This window comes from Elephas maximus, chromosome 20 (genome assembly GCF_024166365.1).
Source record: "Elephas maximus indicus isolate mEleMax1 chromosome 20, mEleMax1 primary haplotype, whole genome shotgun sequence".
Lineage (NCBI taxonomy): Eukaryota > Metazoa > Chordata > Mammalia > Proboscidea > Elephantidae > Elephas > Elephas maximus.
The window spans coordinates 66,147,156-66,160,436 of NC_064838.1; the positions used below are offsets into that span (position 1 = coordinate 66,147,156).

The 13,281-nt window shown below is 39.2% G+C and overlaps 1 pseudogene; it reads left to right on the forward strand.

Annotated features, from left to right (window-relative positions):
* Nucleotides 1-583: 583 nt before the first annotated feature.
* LOC126063643 (40S ribosomal protein S7-like) lies at nt 584-3,207 on the forward strand (annotated as a pseudogene).
* The last annotated feature ends 10,074 nt before the right edge of the window (nt 3,208-13,281 follow it).

The following is a 13,281-nucleotide window of genomic DNA, read 5'->3' on the forward strand; positions in this document are numbered from 1 at the left end:
ACTCACCATCTTATATTTTGTTATGGAATTATTTATGCAAATGCCTTATTTCCTCCCCTAGGAGACTATACTCAATATAAAAGCAGAGCTGTCATTTCAAATCTCTGAATCTTCTTTAGGTCCGAACAGAATCTCTCAAATTAAAAAGGTCTTTCATGAGGCTTTCAGCCCTATAGGATTCCAGACTCAATATTAACCAAAAAAGCAATGGCTTTGTTCTCTATGAATATTTTTAAACTTATCGTTTATTCATTCTTCCAAGGTATCTATTGTAGACTAGATTTTCATCCCAATTCTTTACTCTCCTATTATAGGATTATACCTGTTATGGGATTGTAGGATTATACCTGCAATTTTGCATTTCTTTCCCATTATTTTTTGGGTTTTGTTTTCCCATTATGAGTTAAACACACTTCTCTTGTTGATATCAGACATGGTCATTGGTATAACTGCTTTGACCAATGAAATGTTAATGCACACTATTTGAGAGGAGGCCTTAAATGTACTTGAAGAGTTTGGCTTGACTCATATTTCTGCTATTCATCATGAGAGGAACATTCTGTGGGTAGCCTCTGGTCCGAACATGGATGAGGTAAATGTGAAGTACATCTGGACCCAACCCGTAGCTTGGATTCAAGCTTACCTGATGCTAGCCAAGCACAGCAGAGCCCCAGCTGAGTATACATCAATTGTTGTCATTGTTATTAGGTGCCCTCGAGTCAGTTCCAACTCATAGCGACCCTACGCACAACAGAATGAAACACTGCCCGGTCCTGAGCCATCTTTACAATCGTTGTTATGCTTGAGCCCATTGTTGCAGCCACCGGGTCAATCCACCTCGTTGAGGGTCTTCCTCTTCTCCACTGACCCTGTACTCTGCCAAGCATGATGTCCTTCTCCAGGGACTCATCCCTCCTGACAACATGTCCAAATTATGTAAGATGCAGTCTCGCCATCCTTGTTTCTAAGGAGCATTCTGGTTGTACTTCTTCCAAGACAGATTTATTCATTCTTCTGGCAGTCCATGGTATATTTAATATTCTTTGCCAACACCACAATTCAAAGGCATCAATTCTTCTTAGGTCTTCCTTATTCATTATCCAGCTTTCACATGCATATAATGTGATTGAAAATACCATGGCTTGAGTCAGGCTCACCTTAGTCTTTAAGGTGACATCTTTGCTCTTCAACACTTTAAAGAGGTCCTTTGCAGCAGATTTGCCCAATGCAATGCGTCTTTTGATTTCTTGACTGCTGCTTCCATGGCTGTTGATTGTGGATAAAAGTAAAGTGAAACCCTTGACAACTTCAATGTTTTCTCCATTTATCGTGATGTTGTTCATCGGTCCAGTTGTGAGGATTTTTGTTTTCTTTATGTTGAGGTATAATCCATACTGAAGGCTGTGGTCTTTGATCTTCATTAGTAAGTGCTTCACTTTCAACAAGCAAGGTTGTGTCATCTGCATAACGCAGGTTGTTAATGAGTCTTCCTCTAATCCTGATGCCCCGTTCTTCTTCATATAGTCCAGCTTCTCAGATTATTTCCTCAGCATACAGATTGAATAGGTATGGTGAAAGAATACAACCCTGGTGTACACCTTTCCTGACTTTAAACCACTCAGTATCCCCTTGCTCTATCTGAACAACTGCCTCTTGATTTATGTAAAGGTTCCTCATGAGCACAATTAAGTGCTTGCTATTGTAAGGCACAGAGTTTGGGTGTAGTTTGTTATACAGAATTATCGCATTGCCCCACTACACACACATACACACACACACACACACGTTAGTTCTATTGTTGTGAAGATTAAATGAGATAATACATTTCAAGCACTTAGTGCATGAAACATCATAAACACTCAGCATAAGTGCTGGTGGTGGTTGTTATTCTGCCTAGCCCTGTTTATGGATATAGACTATAAGTTGAGAGATACAGGCTATAAGTTGAGAAATACAAGGCCCCAAATGTCCAATAATATGTTGGCCACTGCTCTACACAGCAGTGCTATCCACTCCTGCCTAAAATACAGTGTTGTGCACAGCACAGTTGGTTTCAGAGACAAATGAATTTCAATTTCATTTCAGGAAAACTGGGATGCAGTATGGAAAAAATTCTGAGTCCAAGCTCATCTGCTGAGAGGTAGTTTTCTTGAAATCACAGCCAAGTACCTTTCATAGGAGCAAGAGAAGGTTAAAATGTGGGCCATCATGTGATTCCATACATGAAGGACATCATAAGTGAAGAAAGCCAAAGGTCATTAAAAAGAGGAAAAAAGACCAAAATAGCTGTGAGAAGAGACTCTGAAACTTGCTCTTAAACATCGAGTAGCTAAAGCCAATGGAAGAAACAATGAAGTAAAAGAGCTGAACAGAAGATTTCAAAAGGCAGCTCAAGAAGACAAAGTAAAATGATATATCGAAATGTGCAAAGACCTGGAGTTAGAAAACCAAAAAAGGAAGAACATGCTCAGCATTTATCAAGCTGAAAGAACTGAAGAAAAAAATTCAAACCTAAAGTTGTAATTTTGAAGGATTCTATAGGCAAAATATTGAATGATACAAGAAGTATCAAAAGCAGATGGAGTAGTCCTTCCTACACCAACCCTTAACAGGGAAAAGGCCATATTCAGTTCAAGCACAAAGACTGTGAAGCCCAATGGCGAAAAGCCAGATGAATTTGTCTGGCATTTCTCAAGTGCTGCCTGAACTGGGGATGAACTCGGACCTAAAGACTCCGTTGAGGGAGCTGAATAGAACCACAGCTAAGGAAATTGAAGTTGGTGGTGGTTGGAAAGCTATTATAATCTTTGTTCTTATTCTGAAGTCTTTCCAGAAAATCCAAGTTAGGCTAGTACGTGAACTGGAGAAAAAATTCAGTGGAAAGCACGTTGTCTTTATTGCTCAGAGAATTCTGCCTAAACCAACTAGAAAAAAGTCATACAAAAAATAAGCAGAAGCATCCCAGGAACTGTACTCAGACAGCCATGCATGATGCAGTCCTTGAAGACTTAGTCTTCCCAAATGAAATTGTAGGCAACAGAACCCCGTAACATTGGACGGCAACTGGCTTAGAAAAGTTCATTTGGACAAAGCACAGCAGAACAATGTAGAACACAAGGTTGAAACTTTTTCTGGTGTGTATAAGAAGCTCACGGGCAAGGATGTTAATTTTGAATTCCCAGGGTTTCAGTTGTAAACAAAGATGACTAAATAGCCATTCACAGTAAAAAAAAAAAAAGCAGATGGAACAAATATACAGAGTCACTGTACCAAAAGAATTGACTGACGTTCAGCCATTTCAGGAGGTAACATATGATCAAAACCGATGGTATTTTAGGTAGAAATCCAAGCCACACTGAAGGCATCGGCGAAAAACAAGGCTCCAGGAACTGATGGAGTACCAACTGAGATGTATCAACAAACAGATGCAGCCCTCGAAGCTTTCACTCATTTATGCCAAGAAATTTGGAAGACAGCTACCTGGCCAATCCACTGCAAGAGATTCATATTTGTGCCCATTCCAAAGAAAGGTGATCCAATAGAATGTAGAAATTACCAAACAATAACATTAATATCACACGCAAGTAAAATGTTACTGAAGACCATTCGAAAGTGGTTGCAGCAGTGCATTGAGAGGGAACTGCCAGAAGTTCAAGCAGAATTCAGAAAAGGACGTGGAACAAGGAATATTATTGTTAACGTCAGATGGAGCTTGGCTTAAAGCAGAGAATACCAAAAAGATATTTACCTGTGTTTTATGGACTATGCAAAGGCATTCGACTGCGTGGATCGTAACAAATTAGGGTAACGTTGCGAAGAATGGGAATTCCAGAACACTTAATTGTGCTCATGAGGAACCTCTACATAGACCAAGAGGCAGTTGTTCAAACAGAACAAGGGGATACTGCATGGTTTAAAATCAAGAAAGGTGTGCATCAGGGTTGCATCCTTTCACCATACTTACTCGATCAGTATGCTGAGCAAATAATTTGAGAAGCTGAACTATACGAAGATGAATGTGGCATCAGGATTGGTGGAAGACTTCTTGACAACCTGAGATATGCAGACGACACAACCTTCTTGCTGAAAGCTAATAGGACTTGAAGCACTTACTGATGAAGATCAACGACCACAGCCTTCAATATGGATTACACGTCAACGTAAAGAAAACAAAAATCCTCACAACTGGACCGATAAACAGCATCATAATAAACGGAGAAAAGATTGACTTGTAAAGGATTTCATTTTACTTGGATTCCTAATTAACGCCCATGGAAGCAGCAGTCAGGAAAACAAAAGACATAGTGCATTGGGCAAATCTGTTGCAAAAGACCTTTCTAAAGTGTTAAAAAGCAAAGATGTCATTTTGAGGACTAAGGTGCACCTGACCTAAGCCAGGGTATTTTCTATTGCCTCATGCACATGGGAAAGCTACACAATGAATAAGGAAGAAGACCAAAGAAGAATTGATGCCTTTGAATTATGATGTTGGCAAAGAATATTGAATATACCACGGACTGCCAGAAGAACAAACAAGTATGTCTTGGAAGAAATACAGCCCAAATGCTCCTTGAAAGCGAGGAATGTGAGACTTTGTTGTCTCACATACTTTGGACACATTAACAGGAGGGGCCAGTGCCTGGAGAAGGATATCATGCTTGGTAAAGTAGAGGGTCAGTGAAAAAGAGGAAGACCTCCAACAAGATGGACTGACATTGTGGCTACCACAGTGGGCTCAAACATAGCAATTATTGTGAGGATGGTGCAAGACCAGGCAATATTTCGTTCTGTTATACATAGTGTCGCTATGAGTCAGAACTGACTTGACAGCATCTAGCAACAACAACATGCAACTCCATCTAATTATTAATTCAGCTTCAAAAGTCTATCTGCAAAAACAAAAGGTAATTTCCATTCCAGTTGTGCACAAAAATTTATCTCTATGGTTATTCATCTCAGCATTATTTATAGAAGCAAAAATGTTGGAAACAACATAAATGTACAATGATAAGGGAATAATTAAATAAATTTTGATATAGATATACAATGGAAGGTAGTAGGAGGAAAACACTGCATAACACAGAAAGATGTCTATTAGGTTACTTAAGTGAAAAAAACATAGCTACAAAACTATGCTTGTGGTTTGATCTCACCTTTGTTTTAGAAATACTTAATAATGTGAAAAGATAATCTCACGCATCTAAGAGAAATGGAAACAAAAACTACACAAAGAGCCATTTTCATTTATGAGATTGTCAAAGACCCAAAGTTCTATAAGACATTGTATGGGGAGGATTTGAGGAAGAGAAATGCTCATTTACTGCTGGTTTTCGCTGGTAGGAGCTGTAAATTAGTGCAACTTTTATGGATGGTAATTTGGCAATATCTATCAAAACTGCAAATGCACATACCCTTTGACTCAGCATTTAAAATCTTGAAATTTATCCAAGATACACTTGATTATGAATGCAAAGTAACATACATTCAAGGTTAGTCATTGCAGAACTGTGAAAACAACTAAATGAACACTAATAGGGAACTGGTTAAGTAAATTAAAGTTATATCAATACGTTGTAATACTATACCTCATTAAAAAAAAAAAAAAAGAATGCTTTTTGCATTACATGGAAATTCTCCAAGATAGACTGTTACATGAAAAAAAAGCAAGGCACGGGATGGTTTGAACATCAAGCTAGCATTTGGGTGGAGGAAAACGGGAAAAATATATACCTAATTGTGCTTAAAATATCTCTGCCTGAAAGAGCACAGAGAACATTTCCTCTATGGAAGGAAGTCGACAGCTAAGGTTCTGAGAAGGAGGAAGACATTTCATTTTATAACCTTTTAAACTTTTGAATTTTTAACTATGAGACCACATTATTTATTCAAAAATAGTTTATATGTATGTATACACATGTATTTAGAGAAATTAATTGAAAGGACATAAATTATTATCTTAGGGTAGTGAGATAGGTTTTTTTATTTTTAATTCTTGTCTGCTTTTTGCTTAAAGCAATTAGAAAAATCACTAAATTTTTTAAAACATTGTTATTTTTAAAGTAGGAACACAGAGATAATTAGAAGAAGACCGTTTTGTTTTGCTTTGTTTTTTAGTCAACATGGTAGTAAGGATTACATTAATAGAAAGACCTTAGGGAGAATCTGTCAGATATGTTTTGGCCTGAGAACCAGAAAACAAAAGCAGTATTAAATAATATTCAGTATTCATGGTTACCTTAACTCCCAATTGTACCAAGTCAAGGAGAATTGTTTTCTTCCAACAGGTACAAATGGAACAACATAATTAAGTCGCTTGTTCAAAATGTAGAGTCCATCATTCATTAGAGTGCAGTTAAAACAAAGCCGACTTGTGTTTTTTCTGGAATTCAGTCTTCATAAAACCAAAAAAAAAACCAAAGCCAGTGCCGTCGAGTCAATTCCGACTCATAGCAACCCTATAGGACAGACTAGAACTGCCCCATAGAGTTTCCAAGGAGTACCCGGAGGATTCGAACTGCTGACCTTTTGGTTAACAGCCGTAGCACTTAACCACTATGCCAACAGGGTTTCCTCAGTCTTCATAGCGCTAGAAATAGTCCACCACCATAATTATGACTAGCAGATGCCGTACGTTCATATGTAGAATATCGTTAACAAACTGCATTATATCTGAAAGACTGTCTCTCAGAGGAGAAAAATAAAATTGAGGGCAGGTACCTGAACCCTTATCAGTTCACTAATGAACTAGCAAACTCTTCTGTGTAATGGATATCACCATAAGGCCAACTGAGCAAAAGCCAGCAGTGACACTATTATACGTGGAGAAAACAGCTCCCATTGGCACGATCTAAGATAAACCATGAAAAAGAAAGCCCTGAATAATGCAAATTTTAATGTTGACTTTGAAAAGATTTCATTTTTTCTATAAGATAATCTAGGCCAGCAATAGACCTTTACAGATTTGTTAGTATTAAAGGTCTATAGAAGGAAATTGCTTATTTAAAAAAAAAAAAAAAAGGCTGCACAATTTGTATTCTCTTGATTTCACAAAACAGACAACATATCATTCATACCCTCATATTTACCTTTAATACGTGGCTATTCAAGAACAAGGTAGTTCAAATGGGTTTTTCCTTTGCAGGGTTAAAAATAAAATCTTGTCAAACTCAGCAGAGAACTTAAAGAGCACTGGGTAAGATTGGTTTTGCATAACAGGTGGATTTAACATCCCAATTTCTTGAGTGAGATCCAAAGCCTTCACAGTTCTTATTCTCCTCCACCTACAACAGTTGGAATGAAATTCTTGCCTCTGCTTCAGAAGTGAAATAATACATTGGCATTTGATGCTGGGCCTTGATGAGGAACATGGAGGCTAATGATGTCTCTAGAACTCCAACCATTATAAAGAACGTTGAAGCATCTGGACAGTGGATACTCCTGAAAATCATCTTAGGTAACAAGAGGAAGATATTTCTAAGCCACTGCAGGCTCCTTGGGATGGTTTTAAAATATGGCTACAGGAATAATTTGGGAACAGATACTGGTGATGGTTGCACAATATGTAAAAAATGTTGAGTTGGCAAATGTTCTGTTTTATACACATTTTACCACCAAATCCAAATTCCAAAACCGTTGCTGTCAAGTGATTCCAGCTCACAGTAGTCCCATGTGTGACAGAGTAGAATTGCTCCACTGGGTTTTCTTGGCCATAATCTTTATGGAAGCAGGTCATCAGGCCTTTCTTCCATGGTGCCATTGGGTAGGTTCGAACCGTGAACCTTTAGGTTAGTTGTTGAGCACAAACTGTTTGTGCCGCCCAGAAGCCTATTTTTACCACAAAAAAACAATATCAAAAACAACCCTGAAGAACTAGATGGTGTCCAGCTACCAGCACTGACTGCTCTCACAGGGATCACAATAGACAGTACTGGACAGAGCAGGAGAAAAATGTAGAACAAAATTCAAATTCACAAAGGTGAGACTTACTGGTCTGACAGAAACTGGAGGGACCTCCAAGACTATGGCCCCCGAACACGCTGCTGAGAACTGAAGCCAGTCCCAAAGTCCACCTTTCAGCCAAAGATTAGACAGGCCTGTAAAACAAACGATAACACACGTGAGAAATGTGCTTCTTAGTTCAATCAAGTATACGAGACCAAATGGGCAACACCTGTCCAAAAGCAAAGGCGAGAAGGCAAGAAGGAACAGAAAACCTGGACAAATGGGCACGGGGAACATAGGTGTAAAGGGAACGGGAGAGAGTGCTGACACATTGTGGGGACTGCAACTAATGTCACAAAACAATTTGTGTATAAATTTTGAATGAGAAACTAACTCATGCTGTAAACTTTCACCTAAAACACAATGCAAAACAACAACAAAAACAAAAACAAAAAAAAACATGTGTACAACTTCTTTGACACTCCTTTCATAAGCAGTAGGGTTCGCGTCTCCTGCCCTTGAATCTGGGCTGGTTTTAGTGACTCGCTCGTAACCAAGAGAATGCAGCAGAAGTGATGTTATGTAATTCTGAGGTTACTTCAATAAAGGCCAAGCAGTGTCCACTTTGTTTTCTTGGAATGCTCACTCTGGGGAATCCCAAGCTCCATGTAAGAAATCCATCTGCCCTGAGACCATGCTGGAGATGCCATATGCAGGCACTCAGGTGAGCAACCTCATTGAGATCCCAGCTGAGAGCCAGCATCAACTGCCAGCCTTGTGAGTGGCCACCTTGGATATCCAGCTCAGTCAAGCCTCCAGATGACACCTGACTTTACCCACATGAGAGATCCCAAATGAGAACTGCCCAGCTAAACCCATCCCCGACCCACTAACTAGTAAGCAAAATAAAATGGCTATTTTAAGTTACTCAGTTTTGGGGTAATTTGTTACACAGCAATAATAATCAGAGCACACCTGTCTTAGTTATCTACTGCTACTATAACAGAAATACCACCAGTGGGTGGCTGTAACAAACAGAAATTTATTTCCTTACAGTTTAGGAGGCTAGAAGTCCAAATTCAGGGCACAGGCTCTAGGGGAAGGCTCTCTATCTCACTCTCTCTTTTCTCTCTCTTGCTCACCCTTTTCTCTCTCTCTCTCCCTCTCTCTTTCTATCCCTCTGTCTATTGGTCTGGGGGAAGGTCCTTGTCTCTTTTCAGCTTCTGCTTCTCGGTAACTTGGTGACCTTCATGTGGCTGCTAGGGCCAGATTAACAAGTAAGCAGCATATGCACCAGTTTACAGTAAGCAAGGTATGCCTGGGCTTAATTGTGCTTGAGAGAAACTCAGGTGAAATTGTGCACTATAGATTAGTAAGTAAACACAATTAAGCCCATGAATACCTTGCTGATTGGGTAATCTGGCCCTGGAAGTGGCATCTATCTTCTCCCATCTCTGCCTGCTTGCTTCCTTGCTTAATCTGCTCTTTTATATGTCAAAAGAGATTGACTAAAAATACACCCTACACTAATACTGCCTTATTAACATCACAGAGAAACCCCCATTCCCAAATGAGATTATAACCACAGGTATAGGGATTAGGATTCACAACACTTAGTTCTGGGGACATGATTCGATCCATAACAACACTATTACACAAATCATGAAAAAAGAGATATTGTTTCAATCTTTCAAATATCTCCAAAGTCTAGTATCTGCAAGCAAACTTCATTCATTAAAAAGCTTTTGGTATCTTTCCAACCTGATCTGATACTTCTGGGTTCTTTATATTCCATTGACACTCAGATCTGGGGTTAATACGTGAACACCACAGGTTATGGACCTCCGACTTATGGAAATCTCTTACTTGCCCTTTAATTTTACGTAAATTTGCCCTCACTTCGAAATGACCGAACCAACCCCTACACACAACAAATTCTTTATCACAGTTGCCTTCACTTGCTGCACATGTAGCTTTTAAATCACTGAAAAGGCTTAGAGCCTTTACTCCCAATGTTGTTGTTGTTGTAGGTACCGTTGACTCAGTTCCAACTCATTGTGACCCTATGTACCAAGGAATGAAACACTGCCCCATCCCGCACCATGCTCACAATCGTTGTTATGCTTGAGTCCATTGTTGCAGCCACTGTGTCCATCCATCTCATTGAGGGTCTTCCTCTTCCCTGATGATCCTGTACTTTGCCAAGCATGATGTCCTTCTCCAGGACTCCAGGACAACACATACAAAGTATGTAAGACACAGTCTTGCTGTCCTTCCTTCTAAGGAGCATTCTGGTTGTACTTCTGCCAAGACAGATTTGTTCATTCTTTTGGCAGTCCATGGTATATTCTATATTCTTCGCCAACACCACAATTCGAAGGCATCAGTTCTTCTTCCGTCTTCCTTATTCATTGTCCAGCTTTTGCATGCATATGATATGACTGAAAATATCATGGGTTTGGCCAGGAATGCCTTAGTTCTTCAAGGTGACATCTTTGCTTTTCATTACTTGAAATAGGTTCTTTGCAGCAAATTTGCCCAATGTAATGTGTCTTTTGATTTCTTGACTGCTGCTTCCATGGCTGTTGATTGTGGATCCAAGTAAAATGAAATCCTTGACAACTTCAATCTTTTCTCCGTTTATGATGGCCCGATTGTGAGGACTTTTGTTTTCATTATGTTGAGGTGTAATCCGTAATGAAGGCTGTGTCTGATCTTCATCAGTAAGTGCTTCAAGTCCTCTTCACTTTCAGCAAGCTAGGTTGTGTCATCTGCATAACGCAGGTTGTTAATGAGTCTTCCTCCAATCCTGATACCTGTTCTTCTTCATATAGTCCAGCTTCTCAGATTATTTGTTCAGCATACAGATTGAATAGGTTTGGTGAAAGGATACAACCTTGATGCACACCTTTCCTGACTTTAAACCACACTGTATCCCCTTGTACAGGTTCCTCATGAGCACAATTAAGTGTTCTGGAATTCCCATTCTTCACAATGTTATCCATAATTTCTTATGATCCACACAGTCGAATGCCTTTGCATAGTCAATAAAACACAGGTAAACATCCTTCTGGTATTCTCTGCTTTCAGCCAGGATCCATCTGACATCAGCAATGATATCCCTGGTTCCACGTTCTCTTCTGAAACCGGCCTGAATTTCGGGCAGTTCCCTGTCGATACACTGCTGCAGCCGCTTTTGAATGACCTTCAGCAAAATTTTGCTTCCATGTGATATTAATGATGATGTTCGATAATTTCCCCATTCAGTTGGATCAGCTTTCTTGGGAATAGGCATAAATATGGATCTTTTCCAGTCAGTTGGCCAGGTAGCTGTCTTCCAAATATCTTGGCATAGATGAGTGAGCACTTCTAGAGCTGCATCCATTTGTCGAAACATTTCAATTGATATTCCATCAATTCCAGGAGCCTTGTTTTTTGCCAATCTCTTCAGTGCAGCTTGGACATCTTCCTCTGGTACCATCGTTTCCTGATCATATGCTACCTCTTGAAATGGTTGAACATCAACCAATCCTTTCTGGTATAATGATTCTGTGTATTCCTTCCATTTTGTTTTGATGCTTCCTATGTTTTTTTTTATGTCATGTAGTATTTTCCCCATAGAATCCTTCACCATTGCAACTGGAAGCTTGAATTTTTTCTTCAGTTCTTTCAGCTTGAGAAATGCTGAGCGTGTTCTTCCATTTTGGTTTTCTATGTCCAGCTCGTTATAATACTTTACTTTGTCTTCTCGAGCTGCCTTTTGAAATCTTCTGTTCAGCTCTTTTACTTCATAATTTCTTCTTTTTTGCTTTAGCTGTTCGATGTTCAAGAGCAAGTTTCAGAGCCTCTTCTGATGTCCTTCTTGGTCTTTTCTTTCTTTCCTGTCTTTTCAATGACCTCTTGCTTTCTTCGTGTACAAAGTCCTTGATGTCATTCCACAGCTCGTCTGGTCTTCAGTCATTAGTGTTCAGTGCGTCAAATCTATTCTTGCGATGATCTCTAAATTCAGGTGGGATATACTCAAGGTCATACTTCGGCTCTTATGGACTCATTCTAACTTTCTTCTGTTTCAACTTGAACTCGTATATAAGCATTGGTGGTTTGTTCCACAGTCAGCCCCTGACCTTCTGACTAATGATATTAAGCTTTTCCTTCATCTTTTTCCACAGATATAGTCAATTTGATTCCTTTGTATTTCATCTGGCGAGGCCCATGTATACAGTCGCCATTTATGTTGGTGAAAAAGGTATTTGCAGTGAAGAAGTCATTGGTCTTGCAAAATTCTATCATGCGATTTCTGGCTTCTTTCTATCACTAAGGCCATATTTTCCAACTACCAGTCCTTCTCTGTTTCCAACTTTCACATTCCAATCACCAGTAATTACCAATGCATTCTGATTGCTTGTCCGATCAATTCCAGACTGCAGAAGCTGATAGAAATGTTCAATTTCTTCATCTTTGGCGTTACTGGTTGGTGCATAAATTTGAATAATAGTCATGTTAACTGGTCCTCCTTGTAGGCGTATAGATATTATCCTATCACTGACAGCGTTGTACTTCAGGCTACACCTTGGAATGTTCTTTCTGACGATGAATGTAACGCCATTCTTCTTCAAGTTGACATTGCTGGCATAGTAGACTATATGATTACCCGATTCAAAATGGCCAATACCAGTCCATTCTAGGATATCAATGTTTATACATTCCATTTCATTTTTGATGATATTTTCTTGTACTAAATAAGGCTAAATGAGAACTGTATGCACCTGTTCCAACCCACCTACAAATTTGACTTAAAGACTTAAAACGTAGTTAAGAATGACACTCATTCTTAAGCCGGGAACTGCTTGTGCTGCAAAAGATTGGGCTGAGATGCCAATAACTTCAAGAACAATTGTTGGTCTCATTTACCAGCCAATATAATTGATTATTCATGAAAGCTGAACAAATGCTACTTTAGTGGGAAATCAGCACAGAGGAAGCCATCATTCAGGCCATGCTCAAGGGTCTGAGAATATTGACTGTATAGAAATACTTCACTTGAGCACAACATTATGCTCTTGTCTTTTCTTATCCCTAAACATTTTCATTCTCTTTATTACTCAAGGTGAAAATAAAGTCTTGTGTTTTTTTCGTTTTTGTTTTTTCAATGAGCCCCAAAGCACAGCCATTTCTAGAGCTCGTAACACAGAGCACATCTAGCGATGGGGTTTATGATAAAACTTAGTTAATGGCCCATAGTTTGTCCACATAACTGATCATTGCAGGGCATTGAAAGCCCCAGACTTAAATTTATCCTGCATAAAAGTAGGATGATTAGGTAGATTCAATGAGCTGCAT